The sequence below is a fragment of the Pteropus alecto genome, unplaced genomic scaffold (assembly GCF_000325575.1).
Source record: "Pteropus alecto unplaced genomic scaffold, ASM32557v1 scaffold213, whole genome shotgun sequence".
NCBI lineage: Eukaryota > Metazoa > Chordata > Mammalia > Chiroptera > Pteropodidae > Pteropus > Pteropus alecto.
Window position 1 is genome coordinate 1,552,209 of NW_006434829.1, and position 5,630 is coordinate 1,557,838.

Sequence of the window (5,630 nt, forward strand, 5' to 3'; positions counted from 1 at the left end):
TTACAGTCTGGGTCGTGACCCCATGGAGCAGACGAGGCCTCCCAGCCTCGCACGTCCCATTCACATTGGACCGTGTTTTCTGGGGCCACCCTGCACCCTGCAGGCTGTTTAGCGGCATCTCCGGCCCCCCACCCACCAGATGCCAGAAGAATAACCCCCCAGTTGTGACACCCCGAAATGTGTCCAGATATTGCCAAGTGTCCCCTGGGGCACAAAACCTCTCCTGTAAGTTAAAAACCAGTGGACTAGGTGGCAACTTTGAGAAAGAAGCTCTTCCTTGGGCAACTGCACCCGTTCCGCAGAGCAAGGTTCGGAGTTGAAAAGTCGTAGCTATTTGAGCCACGTGCACGTGGGACACAGCAGGTGGATGGGATGCGGGACAGAGAGAGCCGGCCCCGACCCATTCAGGTGTGAGACCGTGTGACGCGGTACAGCTGCAGGTCAGAGAGAAGGAATATATTTTTCAAAAATGACACTGGGACATCGATTATCCAAAAGAGGAAAAGGATTGGATTTTTACTCCATGCCGTTTATAGACATTGATTTCAGATCGATTAGGTATTCGAAGGAAAAAAGAGAAATCGGTGTGGAAGGAACTACGAAAGGGTGTCTTTATGAGCCCTGGGAGGAAAAGATTTCTTCAACAAGATACCAGGACACTGACCACGAAGGGAAAATCGATGCATTGACTGCATTCTAAAAATAATTACTTTTTTTTTTTTAAATCAAAAAGCAAATCATAAATTTTGGGAGAGTTATTTGTCACATATGACCAACAGACAATTAGGATGCAGAATGTATTTTTTCAAATGTTTATAATTCAATAATTATAGCAAATAAAGTAATAGAAAAGTGGACAAAAAATATGAATAAGCGTTTCACAGAAGAAAAATAAAGCATCCAAGAAATATAAGAAAAGGTATTTTACCTCCTTAGCAGTCAAACAAATTAAAACCATGATAACATTCAAATTTCCATTTCCAGGCAGTCTGGTGACATTCAGAATTGTCGAGATGGGGAATGAAGGGACCTCTCATTGGCGGGGAGAAAAATCGGTTCAACTTCTTTAGAAAATAGTTCGGAACTGCCTACTGATATCAAAAATATGATCTACTCCGACCCAATATTTCCACTTCTAAGGTGTATGACCTAGAGAAACTCTTGCCCTTGGCCACCGGAAGGCACTCAGACGTACTCAGAGCAGCACCGATTGTGACAGCCAAGAATTAGAAATAGCCCAAGTGCCTGCCGAGGGGGTAATGGATCAGGCTGTTTTGATCATGGGATTTTATACATTTATGAAAATGATTCAGTTACAGTTAGAGACATCAGTATAGGTATCTACTATCTATCTCTCTGATATATGTTACATTTCATTGAAATTTGCAGAAAAGTATATTTATATAAAGATAAAAATATGCATCAAATTAACACTGCTCATGGATAAATATATATACATCCGTTTAGGTAAAACCATAAAAAATAAAGAAACGAACACGAAATTTAGGCTGGGCCTCAGGAAGTGGGGAGGCTGAGGATATCACTGGGGATTCAGAGATACGTGTTTGAGCGCGTAGTGTGGGAGCTCAGCGCGTGGGTGTGTGTCATTGTTAGAGAAATGTTCACGTATGACGTGTATGCTTTTCTTTGAACTGCGTGTATCTAATTTCCCGTAATGCTTTGTATATACTCGTGTATGTGTGTTTGAGGTGGAGAGGGGTGGGGATACATGCCGGATTTCAAAACATTTGGTAAAAACAAAAGCGAGTCATTTGTCACTTAATAGGGGGAGAAATGCGAGCTCATGTTAGACTCTCCCCCTCCCCCACCGCCCCCCAGTAACATTCAAGGCCATTCGGTTCCAGAAGATAATAGAGCAATAACTACAAGTCACTAAAGGCCTCATTAAGGGACATTGGTTATTTTACATTTGCGTAATAGTAGTCACATAATGTGACATGATGTAGCTATTCTGATACAAAACTTCAGGTAAGTAAAAGTAAAGTACAGAAGATGGGATAGGATAAATGGATGGAAAGGCAGATGGAGAGATAGATAGGTGGATGGATGAAAAGATACATGGATAATTGATAGATAGATAAATGATAGATGGGTGAATGGGATGGTGGGTGGGTGAATGGATGGACAGGTGGTCAGCTAGGTACACAGACAGATACATAGTTACATAGATGGTTAGACACGTAGATACACTGATGCATTTGGTAGGTCTTTTAAACTAACTATTCCATCCCTTCTTCCACCATCTTGCTCTCATTTTTTAAAAAAGAACTTACCGCTTCCTGAAGTCCAGCTGTTTAGGTCGTTTCGCTTTGACCCTTATGGTCCCCGCCCCCTGTAAGCTCCACGGGAGCAGCATCTTTCGTTTCTCGTGGACCCTGCAAACCGCAGTGCACAGCGTCTCACACACAGGTCGACGCGGCTACGCTGATTGAGCCAAAGATCATGACAAACTTTGAGGCCCTAAGAGAGGCCCATGTTTGCCGATTGGGGATGGAGCTGCCTCGTTCCTGCGCCCTGCGTCTCGGACTCTGGTTAAGTGTTTCCCAGCTCTGGTCCCAAGGCAGGTCTCAGCCTCAGCACCACGGACATTTGGGACTGGATAATTCTGTGTGTGGCGGGGTGGGATGGGGGGATGAGGGGGTGCTCTGAGAATCGTGGGGTATTGATCGGCATCCCCGGCCTCGCCACACTGGTTGCTGCCGGCGGCCCTCCCCCTTCAGCCGTGACAAGCAGCAGCGTCCGCAGGCATCCCAGATGTCACCGGGTCCACGTCACGCTCGGCTGGCACCATCATCCTAAGGAAACTTTCCTTCTTGTCGTGGGATGAAACATCACTCGAATCCCCGCTCCCCTTTCCAAGCCCCACAGTAACTTGCAGCGAGGTTCACCTTCGTTTTCCCACGGCTGCTGTGAGGCGTCGTGATGTGAATTCTTCCATAATTCCACAGTCTCGCTGTGTTTTCTAGGCATTTCTCACTCCTTGCTGGTGGCCTATCGCACCTGGCTTTGAAGATGAGAGCGTTACCCACCTTCTAGATGCTGTCGAGAGAAAGTTGTCCGTGGAGGGCATGAGCCTCACACGCTTAAAGCGAGCAGAATGCAGCAGGGCAGCATCGGTCCGGTGCAATGACATGCAGCCCCAAACGGACGCGGCTTAGGATGAAAACACGACACGCGCATAGAGTTAGAGTTCAATTTCGAGGCGTCTCTTAAACCATGGATTATACAAACGAGAGACTCCTTGCGCTACTACGGACTTGATTTGTTGGGAAAAGTCTGAAAACGGGGTTGGCCAAACGAAATACGTGTTCTTAGAAGAAAATGAAATTTCTGACATTATCTGAGTAAAATCTAACTGCATGAAGAGCCACTTAAAAAAAAAAAGAGTGACTTCGTCCTTCCTCTTTGCCAGAAGGGACAGCCACGCAGGACCGTCTGGGCTTCCGGCGAGCCGCTCAGGTCCGTGCCCTTTCCAGAACCTATCTCAGTTCCTCGATGCCTGAAGAATCAGCACCTGCTGCCCTTTTCCACTGGTTGGAAGATTTATTGCAATTCTGCTTTTTCCGACTCTTGACTCCATCAGGGGGGCGTGTGTCCCCGACAAGTTCCAGGGCGGGGGAGCTGTCTCACCACACGGCAGCGTGAGCGTCCCCTCGCTCTAGGGAGAGGGGACATCGGAAATCGTCCAAGGCTTCGTGACACATGCTTTCAAGTTCCAATTTTTCTCATTTTGCTTTTGCAAATGGGGACAACATATGCAGACCGCTGCCGGACGTGAACACACGTGTGTTCCCTCTGTCCCCAGCGTGCGCGGTCCCCCTCGCCATGGCTCCCACCTCGGTGGAGATTCTGGCGGCTCCGTGGGGACCCTCAGCCACTGGTTCAGAAGCGTGCCTAAAACGGAAATGCGTTTTATTTGTTCAGAAACTTGGCTCGAGAAAATGAAAAGACAGCGCACTTCACACATCCTGCTTGGGTAGTTCTCAAATATAGAAGAGTTAGAGAACGTTCGTTTTGCAGATTTTTTTTTCTTCCCAAAATGTGCTAAAACAGACTAGCGCCTTGAACTTCTTAACTACGCGGCAACAAATCAAAATGTATCAGAGTGTCTGCCACGTGTCTGTCTGTGTACAAAATACGTGTATATGACACATTGTGAAGGCGGCCTAAAGTATCCGAATGTAGGACATGTGCAAAAACGGTACTGTAACTAGTCCCTACCCACAGAGACGCGCGCTTCTTAGTAAGAAAGTCTAAAAGCCCTCACGAACCTATTTGCAGATGACTCAGCGAGTCACGAAGTGTCGCATTGCCCTGTGTGTGGGCGAGGTTACTCCCTTAAGTAGAATGATGAAGTGCAGCTCACCTCCTTTTTGACTGAGAGAGCTGGAAACCCTCTGCTCTCTGCTTTCGGCCTGTGCGAGCACCCCGTTTGCCTGCCTTTTCTTCTGCCTCATGTGGCTCACGAGCGGTCCCCGCCCCTCCCCCGTGTTTGCTGAGCCCTGGGGATGGCGAGTGCCACCGGCGACGTGAGCTCCGGGTGCTGAGCTGTCGGATCGGCCCTCTGGCTCCTGGTGACCGCCAGGACCTGGCCAGGCTCGGGTCAGCTCTCCTGGGGGTGTCGGGGCTGCCGTGAGTGGCCACCAACCGCCACGGCTGAGATGGCCCGTTCTCTGGGTGGCGGGCGCCCCTGGCGAGTTTGGAAGCGGGTGCTCAGTGGGTGTCAGCGGCTGTGTCGGGGCCTGAGTACCTCCCAGGGCGTTTCGGGGCTGCCTCAAACCAGTGTCCCCACCTCCTCTGAACAAGCCTCTCTGTTGAGGTTTTAAAAACTATTCTCTTGATGAAAATCGCAGACACCAGGAGACGGGCAGGCGGCGCGTTTCGGGCTCGCTCTGCTGGCGCATGTCCTTGCCGCGCGCCTGACCCGCGCTCCAGGTGGGGCTGGCGCCTGCGCGCACGGCCCTGGAGGGGCATCCTTCACTGTGGGGGGCCGGGGCACCGTGGGCCTGCGGCACGCGTGCGCAGAGGCCCGGAGCCACCTTCCAGGAGGGCGGTGCTCTGAGCGCCCACGTCGGCCTTCTCGGGAGTGGCACGGTGAGTCCCCGGTGACATCTCGTCCGTCCCCTCGCCTCCAGTTAAAGTCTTCCCTCTCTAGCTCCTTCGAGGTTGGCTCTGGCCGTGTGGCCCGCCGCGCTCTGGTGAGGTCTGAGTAGGTATGTAGAAGGGACCCATCGGGCACCCTCTCATCTCAGGGCGGGCACCCAGCCAGGACGGGCCCCCCGCCCCCGCCTCTCCCCTCCTGAAACACTGTCAGAACGGTGGGCGCGGGGAGCACACTGCAGGGCCACCTGGCGAGGGGACAGGAAGCCGGAGAGGCCCCGTGACTACGTCCCCAGGTCCGCAGGCCGCAGCCCAGCCCCACCTTGCTCCTCGGCGTCTGGATTTCTTTCTTCCTTTTTTTTTTTTTTTGCATAGGAAAACAAATCTGTTTTTTTCTCTTTGCTGTTACTCCACTGTGATTTTCCAACGACCGCCTGCAGCCTAATGCAGTCCTAACTGCTGGTGGCTCATATTTCTGCCTGTCTCATTAGGTCAGCTGATTTGAGCCT